Source organism: Mustela lutreola, chromosome 13, assembly GCF_030435805.1.
Source record: "Mustela lutreola isolate mMusLut2 chromosome 13, mMusLut2.pri, whole genome shotgun sequence".
NCBI classification, from domain to species: Eukaryota; Metazoa; Chordata; class Mammalia; order Carnivora; family Mustelidae; genus Mustela; species Mustela lutreola.
In genome coordinates, this window is record NC_081302.1 from 1,232,600 (window position 1) to 1,251,351 (window position 18,752).

The 18,752-nt window shown below is 58.3% G+C and overlaps 1 long non-coding RNA gene across 1 annotated transcript; it reads left to right on the plus strand.

Moving 5' to 3' along the window:
• The first annotated feature begins 580 nt into the window (after window positions 1–580).
• Window positions 581–13,390, plus strand: LOC131813986 (uncharacterized). The gene is made up of 3 exons (XR_009347070.1): window positions 581–870; window positions 12,548–12,681; window positions 13,052–13,390. It is a non-coding gene; the product is annotated as an uncharacterized LOC131813986 (long non-coding RNA).
• The last annotated feature ends 5,362 nt before the right edge of the window (window positions 13,391–18,752 follow it).

The following is an 18,752-nucleotide window of genomic DNA, read 5'->3' on the forward strand; positions in this document are numbered from 1 at the left end:
GGCATGTGCGCGGCAAGTGCGGGACGCCCCCCCGCGTGTCACGGGGCCCGGGCTGGGCTTCTCTCGGCTCCTCCTGCGCTTTGGGTAAGTGAGACATTTTCCGTAATGAAAACGGTCGCGCACGCCCCCTCCTACGGAGTTCTGGATCGACAAGGCTTCCAGGACGGAAACCTGTTCCACACGCTCCATCCTCCCCCAGAACAGATGAGGAGGTCGACCAGGAATCCCAAGGACCCGAGGGACGAGCCGTGGTGGCCGGATCCTGCCCCCAGAAGCCAGCGTTTCTACCGCCGCGACAATACACTTGTGACCAACCTGAAGTCATGTTGATGGGTTGGAGCCTGGCTTCTCGCCAGCAGGACAGCATCAGGACAAACAGGGTCACTCCTCTGCTCCCTGCCATGTTCCCTCCAGCCAAGGAGGACGAGCTTCCCCTAAGGCCCTCCGCTTGGTCTCCGGGAGACCGTGGAATGTCCGGGGACCTGTGACATCACCACAGGAAGTGACCCGGGTCCTGTCCTCTGTGTGGGGAGGGTCGTGTCTGGGGACCTGTGATGTCATCGCAGGAAGTGACCCGGGTCCTGTCCTCTGTGGGGTGGAGTCCGGGGACCTGTGACTGAGAAGAGGCCAGGAATCTGGCTGCGGCAGTAGGGTAGCAGACATGCCCCCTGGTACCCTCCCTGCCTGGTCTGGACCTTGCCCGACCTGCGGATCCCGAAGCCCGGAGCGGTGGGATAATCGTCAAGACTCCGAGGGCGAGCAGCCGAACCCGCCGGAATCAGCTTATGTGAAGAGTTTCCTTGGAAGGAGAGCTGGTTGGTTACACGGCACGTGCAGGAGCCCCCAGTCCCAGGGGTCTGGGAAGAGCAGGTGAGACACCCCCGCTGTCGCCCCGCACCCCTGCTGCCCCTCCTTCCTTCTCAGACTCAGACCGGCTCTCTCGCCGTGGTGGACTTTGATCACGAGACAGGAGCTCATTCCCTCCGTCAGTACCAGTGAGGTTCTGGTACTTCCTCCAGGAAGCACCCAGTTGGCTGGCCTCAAGCCCGTCCCACGTAGGACTGAGGCCTATCCCCACTTCAGAGTAGGGTCGTTGGTCTGCCCAGCCAGTGCGCTGGTGTGGACAGGGTGAGGTCCCGGGGGTGGTCATACAAGGAGACAACAATCATGCCTCCTCGAACCTGGCACTGACCGTAAGGATGACAGGTGCCCCGGGCGTGTCTCGGGGTTCTCATCGCGGGAATAGGCCCCGACCACAGCCCTCGCTGTTCTCCTCCTGAGGGACGCCGAGGAAGCCATCGGCCTCGAGGAGGGACCGTGGCGGGCACTGAGAACATCTGCGGTGCCCATCCCACACGTGCGCTCGGCTTACGTTTGCAGGTGGCCCGGTGGTCCTCATGTCCCACTCGAGTTCATTGGTGATGTGTGGTCTGAGGACACGGACCGTGGTGTGGACTTGGGTCATTCAGACGTGGTCCTTGGCACGGGGGGGAGAACCACAGATGGAGAGCAGCAGCAGGAATGACGGAAAACTCTCGCTTGCCGTCAGGGAGCCGTCCAGGTAGTTACACAACCCCTCCAACCACGGGCCCTGGACGGCCTGGATCTGCTCCATAACTTCCTCCACACGACCACCGAGAGAGCGAGGTGGCACCTGTGGAAGGAAGCTCCCGGCATTTCCCTGGAAGGGTGTGGGAGGCCGAGCCGGGGAGACCCGAGCACTCACTCATAACAGTGTGCCCTTACCGGGGTGCCTGGGGGGCTCAGCCAGTCAGGCAGCTGCCTTTGGCTCAGGTCACGATCTCAGAGTCCTTGGATCGAGTCCTAAGTCCAGATCCCTGCCCAGCGGGCAGTCTGCTTCTCCCTCTCCCTCTGCTATTTTGTGCTCTCTTCTCTCTGACAAGTAGATAAATAAGAATAAAAAAACCCTCATAGGTTAATAATCTAACCTGTTCTGGAGGTGGGAAGTCTACACTCGGTCTCACTGGGCTAAAACCGCGGTGGCTGGCGGCAGTGCGTGCCTTCTGGGAGCGCTCTAGAACCTCTTTCCTTACTCTCCTAGCTTCCAGAAGGCCCCCCATGTCCTCAAAGCTCGTCCTGTCTCTGGTTCTCCCTTTTGTATGGGTTTGCTGTGGCCTCTGTGATTGTTGATTTCATGTGTCAACTTGGCTGGGCCATGTTGCCTAGTTATGTGGTCAAACATTATCCTAGATTTTTCTGTGTGTTGGGATTTATGTTCAGATTGGTGGTCTTGGAGTGAAGCAGATTGTTCTCCGTAATGTGGGTGGGCCTCATCCAATCAGTGGAAGGCCTGATTAGAGCAAAGGCACTGCTCTCCCTTAAGAGGGAGGGACCTCTTCCAGGAGATGGCCTTCAGATGCGACTGGCAACACCACTCCTGCCTGGGTCCCCAGCCTGTCCCCGCTCTGCAGATCTGAGACATGCCACAATCCTGGGAGCCAAGTTCTTGAGATAAATCTGTCTCTCTATCCACCACTTATTGGCTCTGTTTCTCTGGAGAAACCGAATGCAGGACCACATGGGCAGTCCAGGGCGATCTCTCCATCTAAATTCAGATGATTGGCAAGCTTAATTCCGTCTACAACCACAGCTGCCCTCCGCCAGCCAACACATGCTCACAGGTTCTGCAGGTTCTGGGCCGGGCACACAGACGCATCTCTGTGGGACCATTGTTCCACTGAAAACAATGTCTTTTGCACATTTCTGACTGGATTGCTTATTCTTTTACTGTCGAATTTTGAGAGTTCTTTGTATGTTTATTCTAAATATGAGTACTTTGTTCGATATTCGATGCGTGAAACATTCCTCCTGGTCTGCAGCCCGTCTTTCCTCTTCCCTACAAGGTCTTTTGTAGAGCAACATTTCTTTTTAATTTTGCTGAATCCAGCGTGTAGAGGCTGCTGCTAGGCGACAGGCCTGAGCAGTGGAAATCTGAGTGAAGCAGAAGGGCCCAGAGTGCCCGCCGGGCTGACACCAACAGGCCCATGAAGTGACCCACCTGGAAAAAGAGCCACCAGCCCTGGCTGACCCATGGGCTATGTACAGCCAGCCACAGTTCCTAAGATGAGCCAAGTATCCCACACTTCTTCAGTCTGCGGTGTAAGCCTGTAACTGGAGCATCTGTCAACTGCCTGTGGCAGACTGTCTCTCCCTCGCTGCCCTGCCCGCCACTCTGTTCCCATGCACCCAAGAAGCTTCTGCTCCGTTGTCCTGCCCTGAGTGAGTCCCACTGATCTCAGCTGGCCGGGCGCCCCCCACAGCACACTGTTTTCCCCCACTGACCACGCTCTCGGTGTCATATCCCCTCAGCAAGTCTCAGGTCTTGAAGATTTCACTTATCTTCTAAAAATTTTATGTTTATAACCTATAATTATTGTCTGTAATCCATATGGATTTTAGGATAATATTTTTTATATCTGAAGAAAAGTTTTGCTGGGATTTTGATGGGAATTGTGTTAAACCTGTATGTCAGTCTGGGGCATTGTCCAACGGTTTTCTGCGAGAATCGATGTGATCATGTGACTCCTTCCCCACTAGCGTGCTGATGTGGTCAATACAATGCGGAGTGTCTCCTGGCTTATGTTTTTTCCCCTCCACGGTGCTTTTCTGTTTACTCCATTCTGCTACAGAGTCCACCTTGTGAGGTTTTTTTTTTTTTTTTTTTTTTTAAGATTTTATTTATTTATTTGACAGAGAGAGATCACAAGCAAGCAGAGAGGCAGGCAGAGAGAGAGGAGGAAGCAGGCTCCCCGCTGAGCAGAGAGCCTGATGCGGGACTCGATCCCAGGACCCTGAGATCATGAACTGAGTTGAAGGCAGAGGCTTTACCCACTGAGCCACCCAGGTGTCCCCACCTTATGAGTTTTTTAAAAAATCTTCGGACACTGTATTTGTTAGTTCTAAAATAGCCATTTGGTTCTTCCTATTTTCTGTTTATTTGCTGAAACCCTATCTTCATGGAGACTTCCTATTTTCACTTGTATTGATTCCTGTGGATGCGTGTGATCTCACCACTTTGAAACCCTCACCAGACAGTTCTAACACCGGCGTGACTTCGGTGTTGGGTGTGCTCACGTCTTCTCGTTCTAACACCGGCGTGACTTCGGTGTTGGGTGTGCTCACGTCTTCTCGTTCTGCACGTTCTCTCCCTGCTCCCATGTGACCTGTGGTCTCTGACACCTGGTCAGTGCGTGCTTCGTGGTGTAAGACTCTGGGTCTCATTTGGACCTTGTCCTTTGCCGGCTGGCCTCTGACACTGCTCCAGGGTCACCATCACATCAACGGGCTTGGGGGAGGAGGGGGGAGGTGAGTGGAGTCCGGCTTCCCTGCTCAGCCTCCTGCACCATTGCCTGGGCTGGGCGGTGGTAGAGTAGCCTAGTGAGGGGGCAAGGCAAGGCTCCCCATTCAACTTTGGCCGGTGGCTGGGACAGGGTGACATTTTTTCCTGTGGTGTTTGGCTGGATTAGAGCCGCTACAGTGTTAATCCTGTAGTAGGAGCCCACCCCGTGCTGCTGTCATCTGGTTAGAGGGAATGAGGATTCTCATCGGGGTCTGTGGTATTTCTGTGTGCCGGCGTCTCTAGCTGGACCCTCTGGGGTTCACAAGACAACCCAAGGAGCCAGGGGCCTCACTGCCAGGCTGTTCCTTGGGTCCTGAGGCCCCTTGTCCTCTGCCTTCTCTCTGTCTTCTGGAGAATTCTCGCATTTGTTTGATGCACGATGTCAGTGGGTTTCACTGTGCTTCGTGAGAAGAGTAGGGGAGGGGTGTCTGCTCCAGTAGTCCCCACTGGACGTCCCTGGGGCTCACCTGGAGAACACTGGGGCCCACAGCCAGCATGGCCAAGCTGTGGAGACATGGCGTGTACGGGGTTAATAGGCCAACTCACCTGCTAGCTTAACCCCTTCCTGCCTGGCAACCTCAGACAAGTCACTTAGACGGAGGGAGCCTCCTCGGCTGCCACAGAATCCCGCCAGGACAGGCGCTCTATGGTCTGAGTCCTTTATCCCCTCCTGGTGCCTCCTCGCCCCTGCTCACTGGGCTGAGTCCGGTCCCCGGGGGCCTCTCTGCCGCACCTGGCTGTGTCCGGCCCTGCCCCTCCTTCCGCGGCTCTCTGACCCCCTCACTGACGTCCTGTCTCAGGAGCTCTGCTTGCTGCTGCTGCGTGGCTTCTGCACGGTCACGTGGTCCCAGGCCAGACTCCCTGCTGGCCGGACCTGGACGGGTGGGGTTGGCAGGATTTGGGGGTTCTGGGAGGGAAGAGGCACCCTCGGGCACGGAACAAATGCCGCTGGGGTCAGTGGGGGGGACAGAAAGCCCCGGGGCCAGGGAGGGAGCTGTGGCCCGCACTGGTTTCCAACCTCTGCCCCCAGAAAAGTGGAGTAGGGGGAGAGTCGGATGTCTGCGTCCACCAGGAGGCCCGGGGGGCAGCGGGAGGAGGTGACCGTGAGTCTGTCTGCACGTCGCCAGGCGCCCCAACTGAATCGAGTTTTTGAAGCCCCTTTACAGTTGTTTTCACTTATGAAAATGTCCCGGAGACCCGTAATTTAGCAATATACGTATAATCCATTGTTTCGAAACCAGAAGTGACGCTGCTGCTGTAATGTAAACTGTTCTCCCAATGAAGGAATTAAAGGAACGTAATTGGAGAAGTATACAAACAGTGATTAATACGCTGCCTCTTGCAAAGACACATTACAGCGTGTAATCTGCCTGCACGGGCGTATGCTGTCAGTGCTTAATCAGGCGTGTGAATGTATTCAGGTGTTAAAGCGCGCTGTTAGCTGGGACGGGGCTCGGTCATTTGCGGAGCTGTTTGTGCTGCGTGGTTGCCCGCTCTCGGCGCCTCCCTTCCCTGCTCCTCTCTTTGGTCTCTGCAATCTGCGTGATTGTCTTCTTACTTTTGTCTTCAGATCGCTTTAAATAGAACGACGGGCTGTGTCAGAAGCGCAGGGCTCTGGGGCCCCGCAGATCTGCCGGGGGGCGTGTGCACAGAGGCCACTGTGGGGGGGTGCCAGTGGCCCTTCCTCCTGGGCGGACCAGGCTGAGGCCTTGTCCACACAGGCTCGGGCCCCAGGGGCGCTCACAGGACCTCGACAGGCGGCGAGAGCTCTGCGTCTCGGGTGCCTCGACGGGGAGTCCCGAGGGTGGGCCACGGAAGCTAGACGCCACAGGGCAGGTCTGCCCAGCTCCGGGCGTCGCTCAGAGCCCCCCGGACCACTCCTGCCTTCTTCCGCTCCTTCCCCCTCCTTGTTTCCTCGCAGAGACTGCGTTTCCGGGGCGGGTCCCGTGCGTCGCGGCTTTGGCCACCCGGCGGAAATGCTGCGAGCGGGGGCTGACCTAGAAAAGCCCAGCCGGTGTTTCCCGAGACCAGCATGGTGGTTTCAGGCTCTGTCCCGTTGGACTCAGTCAGTCTCTGGAACTCAAACGAGGGCCCCGATGGTGCTTTGCGACGTTGTTTTGTCAAAAGCAGATATGCGGGACAGAAGGCGGTGTTGTTGGAGGACGGGGTGGCCTCATCCCTCGATCGTGCTAGGAAGGCTGCGCCGGACCGCGACGCAAAGCCCGGCTGATATGCAGGGTTTCAGTCTCTCATCTTAAAAGAGCGTCACCCGGAGGGACGAGCAGGGAGACGAGGTAGAGAGGCCGCGAAGTGGGGCACCAGCCGCGCTCGCGTGAGCTCCGACCTTCTCGGTCATGGCCGGGAGCAGGCACTGGAGACGTGTCTCGGGCGCTCCTCGTGGAGCAAAGTGTGACCGGGACTTGAAACCAGAAATCCCGAATGTCCGGATCACGTGACCGTTGTTCAGCTTCTAAAACCGCGACTTCAAACAAAGCCAGTCTGTGCGTGGGGCGCGGGTGCCCAGAATCCTTTCTGAGGCTCGATCGCGCCGGCCCCTCGCTGCGGCCGACAGACGCGCGTAGCAGCTTCTTCCTGGCAAACTTGGGAAGTTGTGGTGACGGCGGCGGCGCTTCGAGATCCTGAGGCAGCAGAGCTGAGCGGGCCGTGCTCCGGGCACCACACCACCCAGCGGCTCCCTGAAAGCGGGGCGCGTGAGCGCCTGACAGAGAAGAGAAAATTGGCGCTACACCCCGTAGTTAACGTGACAACACGCGGCTAATGAGCACTTAATGGCCCCCAGTCTGCTCGTTTTTGTCACCCATTTGAGGATGTCACTTGTTTTATACTTAGCCCTCTGGTGTGGGATTAGCTCTGCACTAAAGTGAATTAGTCAAGGTTCTTTAAAAATCAGAACAAAAGTGCGAGGAAACGTGTGCAGATATGAAGAGACGAGGCCACGCGCTCGGAGAATGTGTAATTAACTTGAGGAACTTTTGGCTGAATGTGGGAACTGCGGTAACATCGCACGTGCGTTTGGTGAGACCTTCGCCTCCACGGGGGACGTACCTTTCCCCGGAAACTGTTCCTGGAGGCATAGCAAGGGTCGCGCTCTTTGGGCGCAGAGAGGACAGTTACCGGCTTCTCGGTGGCGGCACGGGGACCCGGCCCGGGCTCACCGGTCACGCTGTCCTGTCTCCACGCTCGCACGCTGTTCTCCTCCGGCCGTTTTCCCTCCGTCTGCACTTGCTCGGCTCCTGTGCCCCTCTTTTCTGCTCTTCACTCACGAGAGTCCGGAGAGCGGCAGGACCCGTCCGCTCGGGAAAGCGCAAAGTGCGCTCTCTGGGTCTCTAATGCTGCAGAGAGGAGACACCTTAGCAAACCAGTTCACGCTCACGGCTGCTGTGTTTTTGCAAATGAGCGAAAGATGTTTTTGCTCATTGGCTGCTTTTTTAGAGACGACCCTGGAGCCTGGAGGCCGGGGCTGGGTCCGTCTTGGACTCCCCGGAATCAGTCTTGTAGCAGCCACTCGCCCAAGCCTGTGCTTGGTAAGTAAGAGCTCACGCGTCTTCTAACAACGCAGGTAACAGCCCTGGAGCCAGAGGCGCAGGTGGAAGCGCAGCGGTTCTCCTTGGACTTTGACGTGTTCAGAGGAGAAGTGCATTTCCACGACGCTGGGGGGCTGCGGCGACCCCCGAGGAAGTGCCGCGGGCGGCTGCAGTTCCCAGAACCGACTGTAGATGTCGACACAGTACGCGGCTCCTTAAACGCACACGGACCCAGGTGGTTTCCTTACTGGCTCCCGTGGCTGAATTTTCACCATTAGAGACTTCTTCCTTTGCTTGAAATACTGTTATTGGGGGCACCATTTAAGAATTAAATACTTTTGGAAGGAATAACATGTTAATAAGTCAGCAGCCACAGACACCCAAGAGCTAATTAATTTAGGAAACGGCTTCAGGGAGTGCGGTAAGGCATGGTCAGTCTGAAGGACAGCAGCAGAGCAGACCAGCGCCCGCCTGCCGTGTCCTGCCGAGGAGGCTCAGGGTTCCCGGAGAGCTGGTCTGGAGGCAGAAAGGACCGGCTCCCTAAAGGTGCCCTTCACTCAATTCTAAACGTGCGTGCGGGGCTTTCTTGTGCCTCTGCCTGTTTAACTGAAAAGTCACGCAATGGAAAGTCGCAGGAACACGCAGTTCTGTGGTCCAGGGAACGGTCAGGCTGTGGCCGGGACCCCTCTGTGTCTGTTTGGAATCGAACACTCAGAAGTCTGAATTTTCCACTTCTGCTAGCCAGCCGCTCTAGGGGGTGGACGGGCCAGCCTTGCAGGTCCGTCCGATGGTCCCCGCAGCAGAGCCGCTTGTGAACATCCTCGTTAGGTGAGTGCCTGAGACGGGGGACGGCTGCTGGGGGCTCCGGGTGGCCCGGAGTTCGGTGCAAAGTTGTGTTGCACAAAGACATCTGCAACAATAATGGGCCCTTCCGTTTTGGTTTCCTTTCTATCGATTTATGTTAGGAACATCTTCTTCCAAACCTCGGAGATGGCTGACACGGTCATTCGATTGTGGTTTTGTAGTGAAGGAACCATTAAGACAGTGGAGTGAGGGTCATACAGTGTCCACTGGGCAGAGGGATCGGGGCTAATTCTATTCCGAGATCAAAGTCGTGCCAACCCTGAGCGGGTCACAGGCAGGGCTGCGGCTGGAGCCCCGGAGCGCGGGCATGTGTAGGAGAACGTACCCCAGCCTCTGCTCATGCAGCAGCTGCACGGCCTGGGCCGCGTCGTCGTGTGCGCAGTGGAGGGCCACGTTCGGGCGACGGTGCCCCGAAACACTGTCCTCGTCTGCTGCAAGACAACCACCCACCGTTCCCTTTGCATGTTTCTTGTAACTTTTGTTTGAAATAATGGAGTCCAGTTTTCCAAGTGAAGTTTGAACGCCACTTCCTGAGCTTAGGAGTCGCAGTGGCCGGGCCGCAGAGCGACAGACTCTGTGTCTCACAGAGGCATTGCTGAGTCCCGGGGGGAGGACGCTGTGGAAAGGACGCCCCCCACAGCCGCCACACTTAGGGCTGCTCGCGCGAATGGCGGGTTAGAGCCCTCAGCGGCCCCCCAAAGGACAGAAAACCTTGACTCAGCAAAATGAACAATATCTACGTGAGTAAAAACCTGAACTACCTTATGACTTTTTTTACTTTGAAAGCTTCTGAATTTCATTTCACTTGAAGGGAGTGAAGCCTCATCCAAGTCTGGTCTTGTTAGGGTTTTATTTTATTTATTAAAAGATTTATTTGTTTATTTATTTGAAATGGGGGAGAGCGAGCGAGTGGGAGGGGGCACATGCAGGGGGAGCAGCAGAGGGAGAAGCAGGCTCCCCGCTGAGCAGAGAGCCCGACGCGGGGCTCCATCCCAGGACCCTGAGATCATGACCTGAGCCGAAGGCAGAGGCTTCACCGGCTGAGCCCCCCAGGAGCCCCACGTAATTCAGTGCATGTGAGGTCGTAATAATACCCATAATATAAGTCTGACGCTGAGAACAGACACTGATGGAGAAAGGAAGAACGCGGCGGGGGGAGCCAGGGAGTGAAGGGGTGGGGAGTGGGCTGGAGCCAGCAGGAGACGGCCCCTGGACAGGCCGGCAGAGCCCCCGGCGGCGGCGACGCCCCCCAGAGTTTCCCTCCGTTTCCCCACCTGCACCTGCCTGAGGACCCTCTCCCGGCACATTAACTCGACCACACTGCTGCGTAGGTGCTTGGAAGTAGAAACTCGGTCTGCTTCCGCGACCCCGCGGACCGGACCCCACCGCTCCAGGCTGCACTTCTGTGTCCACCTCATTTCCCTACAGACCCTGGGCCCTCCTCCTCCTCCTCCTCTGTAGCCCCAGCACCCTGCACCCCTGGGCCCGCCCGCCCCTCCTGCTCCAGCCCCGCAGCCCCCTGCACGCTGTGCCCATCTTGCCCACGGCTCACGGCCTCTGCGGGTGTGGGAAGAGGCGGGGCGGCCACGTCAGGAGCCGGACCGCCAGGGTCAGATCGTCTGTGAGCTCAGCAAGAGTTTGGGTTCCTCGTGCCTTGGTTTCCCCATCTGTACAGTGGGACACCTGGTGCCTGCAGGCCCACTCCCGCAGGAGAGGGGTGTTCGGTGCTGCCCGCGTCTGGCCCAGACGCCGTCCCTCCCTGCGGCCTTCCCGTCGGCTTTCCCTGCTCCGCGACCGCTCCGTCCCACGCAAGTCTGACCGAGAACCTCTCTCTACCTGCTCAACCTGTTCTCTCCCTCTCCTCCTATTTTACGTAACTACCCACTGATTTGTCTTCTGAAAGCGTTTTAAGATTTTCTCCTCTTCTGACAACCGGGTCCAGGCGCCGCCTCATTGTGCCGTTAAAGCCTGGGGGCCGGCAGGGTCCCCCGGCCCCTCGCGAGCGGCTGCGCGAGAGGAAGCCACGGGAGGTTCTGAGGGGCAGGACCCCCGAGAGGGGAGGCCAATACGGATCTCTGAAATAACTCTGTCATCCTGTGGCTGAAAACAATGGATGTTTTGGGGGTGAAGCCACTAGATCGATGCCTCCTTTCAGACGGCCGGCTCCCCGCCGTGGGCGTCACCTTGAAAGCCTGAGGGCCCCGCGGCTCCAAGGACGAGAGCCTCCACGCTGGCCGTGCTCCTGGGCCTCCGAGAGCTGCTTGTTCTGAGACGCCGCGGCTCGTGTGGAGACAAAGTTCCCGCTCTTTGCTGCCTTTGTGTGGTCAGGTCAGAGCACGGAAACTCTGACGGCTCCTAGCAGCTCCTCCGCACGGGTGTCCACGAACGCTGGTCGGCCTGCTGGCCTCAGCCAGGGGTGGTCGCCGGTCGTCGGAAGCCCGCGCGTTGCCCGCCGAGGGAACAGCTGTCCGGCCGCACGCGCGGTCCGAGAGCCGGTGACTGCCGCGTGTTCCGAGGCAAGGCTCCCGGGCCGCCGTGCCCACCTCCACCACCCTTTACCCGGACGTCCGTCGCCCTCTGACGACGGACCCACACACCCGAAAAACAGCGTTATGTTTAACGTTACTAGAGGAAATTAATCAAGATAAACTGTGATAGAAGGAAAGGGACTGATACTCGCGTATATGAGATCCCAAGCGGAGTCCCTGGGCAGGACGACGAGGACGAGCTCGTTCTCGGCTTTAAAAGTCTCTGAGTTTGTGGGAAGGAGAGCGTGTTCCGCCGGGCGTTGGAACACCCGACGGCTGCTGCCTGTGTTGGTGTCCACATTACACGCACGGAGAGAGAGCCTCGGGGTGCACTGACCCACAGATGTGTCCTGTTGGCGCACCGAGCACGGTGGCGACAGGGCTGCCAGGGGCCCGGGGTGTGACTTTCCAGACCGGTGAGCAGCTCCTGATGAGGGTCCGAAGGGAATGCACCACCTCCCCCAGATTTGCAAAGTCGCTGCCTTGGCAGGTGCGCCCAGCGCTTTCCCGAGGCGGGTGTTCCCTGAAGGCCCCCGTGGCAGTGCGGTATCGTGCTGTGGCCAGTCCCGCAGCACCTGCCTCACCCCCAACACTGCTTCAGGTTCCCAAGGTAGTTTGCGAGGGCTGTGGGTTTTTGAGCTATTATAACTGATTTTTGAATAATAATACATGAGACTTGAGTGACTCCATGCATTTTCTGGACTTGAAGGGACAGGCCCAGAGAGACTGCAAGGCAGAAATGTCCAGCGCTCCCGCTACCCTAGCTTGGGCCCAGACGAGCCAGGAGGGTACCTTCCGACAACCTCAGCATCAGTTCCTCCCAATGCCAAGTGAGGGGTCCTAGGAGCCCCCAGCTGAGCCTGTCTACCCAGGACGGTGGAGGTAATAGTACACTGTTGTTTCAAGCCACACAGTTCGGGTGGTTTGCTGGCCCACGCTCTTAATTGGGCATAGGGTCTGTGGTGAAGGCGTGGCATAGACATTATGGCCGACACGAGGAAACAGTGTTTGTAGGGGCTCATCCAGCTGGAGCAGGTAAGCAAAGCTCACACCAGAACAGTTGCGAGAACCCCACACAGCCAGGCAGAGCCACGCACGACCAGTGCAGCCGTCTGCAGCCACGCACGCCCAGGAGAAACACCGGAACATAGATTTGGATTGCCTGCGGCTTGCGAACCACATACAAGCATGCTGCCCCCTCCTAGATGGGAGATGCTTCCAGACCATAACCGTTCCTAATTATATTCTAGAACGTACGTGCTGGAAGAGGTTTTCTAGAGCTCCACATTGGCAAAGGAGAAGGCTGAGGCTATTCCAGCCCTCGTGGTCTGTTGCCTCGCAGCTGGCAGGAGAGGAGCTGGGGTGCGGCTCCCTCCTCTGGACGGTGAGTGTTCTGGGCTGGCCGGGGCCATGTGCTCCTCGAGGGGACCAGAGACACAGCCACGGGTGCTCTGTGGGCCAGAGCCATGGTGCGCAGATGTGGGGAGCTTGCACCTGGGCTAGCATCTGGGGAGCCTGGGCCCCACTCTTGGGAGAACCTTGAAGCCAGCAACACCCATTGGTGCCTGCTCTGGCCAGTGGACAGGGGCTCAGGGTGGTTCCTCAGGTCCTATAGGACGTGGGGGCCAGAGTGAGTCAGTTCGTGGGGAAGGGTGTAGGACTCCTGAGCCCACCAGAGGGGGCATCTGGAGCAAGGGAAGCCGCAAAGATTTTACTTAAAAAATCCAGACTTTCCTCCGATTTGTCCTCCCAAGGGGCCGCAGGCGAACATCGCCCTGAATTCAGCCAAGCTGGAGGACAGAAGCAGAGCAAGGACGCGCTACGGAGAAACAACCTCAACCCTACTCGTCTTACACGACCAGCTCCGGCAGGTGCTTTTTGGTGAAGACTTTCTTGATCTCTGTAGACAGAAGCGACTGTTCCAATCCGTGATCATTAAATCCGACACGGTGCCGTGCGCGCCACAGTGTGTGTGTGAAGGAGGCACACGCAGGTGCGACCTCTGCCCGCCATCCGCGGGCCCAGGTGTGCTGGCTCGAGCCCCGCATCTCTGCCTCGCGGCCGACCTGCCGGCTCCCCAGCTTGGGGGTGGCGGCCGGGAACCCCCACCGCTGGCAGGCTGCGGGCTCATGAGGGGTGCCCGCAGGAGAGTGTGCAGCAAGGCAGCTGCCCTGTGGCGCAGGGAAGACCACGTCCTCCTGTAGCGCATCCAGTAAAAGATACTTGCGTTCCGTGGAGAGAAAACACACGAGGATAGGGGTCATTTATTTAAAAAATTCCTAGTTTTGTAACCTCAGGAACCGAGTGGCGCCTGTTAAACTGTAATTACATCCACCGGCACGGTTTTGCATCCCTTCCATTTGCGTAAGAGCCGAAGAATGCTCTTTACCGTGTCAACACTGTTTAAATAATGACATACTACCTTTAACTCCCCACCTGAGCTTCCAGTTTTCTTTGGATCAACATTCATTTGTCAGTTATTTCTACATGCAACTTCCCCTAAAATACACAGCAGATTCTGAAATAGCTTCACAGCCCTGGTGCGGCTGTCAGTAACGGCCGGAAAATGTCGAGGGTTTGCCTCGGCGCCTTATTTTTATTTATAAATTCCCCCTCGCCTTTGCAACAGGACAGCGCAGGTGATGCATCTGTGTGGGATTCCTGCCTCCCCTTCGGGTTAAAGTCTCTGCGCCTTTAGCCACGGAGCGCGTGGCACCCCGATGTGTTCAGTAACCACCCAGAAATGCACCGCACGCCGGGGCTTGTGGCCTCCTTGTATTTAATGGGATCATTTCGGGGAAAAAGACTATAATGACGATTATGTGTGGGGGAGAAAAATGCTCAAGAAAGAATTAACTATGAAATAATGTAATTACTTGTAGGGTCTTGAACTTTTGTTTTTAATCCACAGGGGAACTGAAGCAGACCTGCCATCCCGCGGCACGTGCTCGCTGGGGAGAGAGGCTGAGCTCCAGCCTTGACGGTGCCTTTGGGCTGGTTGCCTCGTCGAGACCAGGGGCTGATTTCTTACAAGGGTTAAACTGGCGCGTCCCACATTAAATTACTGCCATCGTTCGATTCATTAGAGTGGTTGGTAGAGTTGCGATATGTCTGTAATTTATGGCTTGCTCACCGACGAGCCTCACGCTAACACACCCTAATTTGCCAGGGTTATCTCAAGTTCCATCCATCTCCCGCGCTGACAGGGCTCCTCCGAGTCCGTGCTCCACGGCCGAGGGACATGGGGTTGCGCGTTTACTGCTATCAATCGCAGGGCGTCGCCTCTGCTCCCACTCCGCTGTTCAAGGTGACTCCTCGGGAGCGTCTATGAGTCACGAAAGCATGGCCCGGCCAGTGGTGGGCCGCGTCCCTCCGTGTCCCTGGAGAGACAGGCCAGCCGGGAGCCCCAGTCACTCTGAGCCTGATGCTGCTGGTGTCCTTGGAGCCCGTGGGGTGTTGGGGGAGGTCACGTGTCACCCAGGGTGACCCACTCATGGCCTAGATGTCTTGGCTCCACGCGGGCATTTCCGTCTGTTGGGGCGGCATCTCCTTAGAGGCTGTCCACGCAGTGGGGGCCGGGGCGCGCTCTCCCAGTAATAGACTCTGGTGCCTGAGGGGGATCCTCTGCTGGGGACAGCTGAGCAGAGTTCAGTGCCACGGCGTCCACCTAGAACGCCGCTCGCCCGGCCGTCGTGCGCTTGTGAGCAGAGCCTGCACCAAAAAACGTCTTGCAAAGCTTGCGGGTTGTGTGAGAACAGCACGCTGTCGGAGGTCATCTGCTTGCCCAGTGTCCACACCCGGCTGGAAACAGGTCGGTCGTGTGGGTCCAGCACCTGCCGGCACCGTCAGCGTCTCCCAGCCGATGGCAGGCAGGATCCCGGGCAGGGGTGTGGGCCTGCGAGTCTCTCTTCTCCAAATGGCAAAGTTTCCAGTGTCTCCTCAAGCCCGTGAGTAAGCGAGGCGGCCCGGCAGACGGCGGCCCGGCAGACGGCGGCGCACAGTTCCAGCAGGTTCCGGGCTTCCTGGCGGGCAGCGGCTTGATTTCACGGAAGGCGTGATTCCGCAGGTACGGTCACCGTTTGTGCAGGCGGCCAGCGACCTCCGCCTGGAGACGGGTCCTGCGGGGAAAGGCCCAGGGAAGCAGCTCAGGCCTGCCTGCGATGCACCCGGCCAGGCTCTGCAGGGTCGGCTCAGACCCCAGGGCGGGAGGGTCCCCCCCCGACGGCCCTCGCGCGTCGTCAGAGCCGTAACTCCTCCACGGGGAGCTTGCTTGCTTTTTGGATTCTTTTATTAAAGCTTCTGGCTCACGTCCGAAACGGAAGCCTGGAGAAGGGGCTGGGGGCTGGGAGGCAACCAGTTCCCGACGCGTGGGCTGGACGCGATCTCGGCGTGGGACCCAGCGGGCGTGTGGGGGCTGAGAGGCGGCTGAGAGGGTTTCTCGCCGGTGAAGGAGGGCCCTGAGCCGGGATGAGGGGCTCCCAGCCTGTGACCGTGATGCCATCACAGTGACCCCTGAGAGCAAGCGGAGCCTACGGTCCCAGGGAACGCCTGGGAGGCTCCCAGGTTGAAATGAAACCGGTTGCCCGTTGTGTTCCCGAGGAGCAAGTGTCCGATTTCCCCACAGGAAATAAAAGCGCGTTGTTGGTGTTCGGGGCACGATGTGGGTCTGGAGAGGAGGCGCCGCGTCCCAGCCGCGGAGGAGGCTTCCAGCTAACAGAGAAGGCTTCCAGCGAATGGAGGAGGCGTTCTAGATTTTTCCTGGCACCACTCCTGTCGTGGGGAAGGGGACAGGGCGGGGATCCGAGGTCTGGTTTGGGGGAAGAAGCTCTGGTTTCCTCACGTGGCTAGTTAGGTGAGGTCACCGAGTGCCTCTCAGAGCCGGTCTCGCGAGACGTCTGCGGTTTATCATCTTCGGGAGGTTGTAAAGCGAGGCCGACCCACCTGCCCCAGCTAGGTTTGGGTGCCACGGCCTGGAAGCTTCTCCTTCCGGTTCACCGAGGGCACGGGCAGATCCTCCAAACTAGCCCCGTGTCCCCAGGCCCCAGGGAACCGAATTAGCATCAGAATCCTGAGCCCAAGTGGGCAGGTCCTCCTCCGTGTCCAGAGGGACCTTGACAAATGGTTTCTCATTTGCATGTTCGCTTGCTTTGGACAAGGGAGGGTCCTCCCGGAGACCCCTGTGCAGGGGTCTTGTCCCCGCGAGGAAAGTGAGCGAGGAGGGGCTGCGTGCGCGTCTTGTCTGGCCTCACGTTTTGGAAGTCCGAGGAGCTGCACAAAAAGGAAAGGAAAGGAGAGAGAAGGAAAAGGAACGTTTGGCAGGTGACCTCCCGGCAATAGAGGTCCCATGCCTTCTGGAACTTACAGTAGAGAAATTTTAGTAAGATGTGTAAAATAAAAATGCACATTTAGTCAGAGGGAAACTATGGCATGTCACGTGGGACGAAGGAATCTTAGAAATTTACTTCTCAACCGTGTGCTCAGGTTAGCTCCCTGCCGAGAAGCAGGCCCGACTGCTTTGAAGAGCTGAGCAGGGAGAGCTTTGCTGGGGAAGCGGGCTCCCAGGGCCTCCCCGAGCCCAAGCGCACAGGCCGCAGGCCCCGGGCGGCAAAGGGGCAGGGAAGGTCCCGTTCCGACCTGAGGCCGGAGAACCAGGGCCGCTGGTGTCGGGCCAGGAAGAGTTGGGTACCCCAGCCAAGGCAGCACCCAGACTCCCTTCCACGCTCAGCCTGGCCGTGAGCACACCCTTCTCTTCCAGAAACTCCCTCGTCGATGCTAGATATGGTTCGCCGGCCCTCCCGGCACCTCTGAGCCCAGCCAAGCCAACATGCAAAATCAGGCATCACAGGTGTAGGTGATGGTTGCCTGTTTGTTTGTGTCTGCTTCCCCCAGCACACTCGCACACTTGTGTACACACACAACACAGACACACACACATGCACACAGGCTCACTCACATTCACACGTACATACCTACACAGACTGTACACGATACAGACACGCACACACACAGATATTAATACACACGCAGGCACACACACGAACAGGCACACACGTGTACACACACTACAGACGCACACGCATGGACACCTACACATTCACACGAGAGCACGTACACACATCCACGTATGCACACGCACACAGTACACAATACGCACACACCCCAGATGCTCTCACACACGGACGCATTCACAGGACAAGCACGTGCACACACATTCACACACGGGAGCACGCACATGCACACACACCTGTACACATACACACGCACACGCACAGCGGCCGAGAACCACAGAGGTCCCGTGTTGCTGGGAATGGTTCTGGTCTGCTGACACCATTTCCGCATCACCTTTGGAGAGCAGGGCCCTGTGTGAGTTCCCTTATGCGTCCTGCTTCTGTCCCCGCAGCAAACCCACAGAAGGATCTCACAGACGAGGATGCAGTCGAGCGGCAGGGATGCGAAGCCACTTGTCCGGGGGGCGTCGGGGAGAGGCCCGTTGAGGGGTCCCAGGGCTGTGTGTGCAGTGTGGGTGGTGTAGCTCCACAGCGGGCTCTCCTCACTGTGAAGCTGACGGCAGCGAGGGCTGGTTCTCTGCAGGGCAAGACTATCTGGGGCTTTGGGCATCTTGGGGTGCGTGGCTGGGGATGTGGGTCGTGCCTCGCCAGAGTCCCATTGGGGCCCGCCCCTGACCAGCGCCGGGGATCAAGATAGGGCTGCCGAGCTCTAAGGTCCCAGACGCCCGCGTGTCGGGGTCTGGCTGGTTGGCGGGGGAGTCAGCGGTCAGGGAGACCCCATCGGCCCCCACATCCTGTCGCAGGCAGATGGCCCCTGAGTCTGGCGTGGGAGCGTGACGGCCAGGAGCCGGCGGTGGAGGCGAACCTGCAGCCAGAGAGAGGCTGCGGTGCCTCGCCAGGAGAAGCCACGGGATTGCAGAGAAACGGTTTAAAAAGCAGCAGCTCTCACAGAAACTAAATGTACACCAGAAACCGACTGCGTTAGGAGACGGGGAGAGGGAAGGGGAGGTTCGGCTGTGAGGCGCCCAGTCTGGGGCGGCACCGGTTAGAAATCCGGCAAGAGGAGGGCGGCTCTCTCCTCTGGGGGGCCATGTCCTGGGGGCAGCCAGAGGGTTCGTGATGAGGATTTCTGCCCCCGGGGCTGGCTATTTCTCTCCCCAGACGCTGGAAGGGTCTGTGTGTGTGCAGTGTCGGGAGGAGGCTGGGTCCAGCGTCCCGCCGGAGGTCCCGAGGGTGCCCTGGAGGGCCAAGGACCAGCCACACGGTGCGGGTGGGCCCTCAGCCACTGGCCCGCGCGAGGCGGGAGCCCTTCCCCCACCCCGGCTGGACTCCCGACCCGATTTCAGGCCATGTGCAAGGTTCTTTCCACAGCAGTGGAGACACACATGGGTGAAAAGCAGCTTGCTTCTGAGGCCAGGGCCACAGGGTGTCCACACAGCCTGACAGA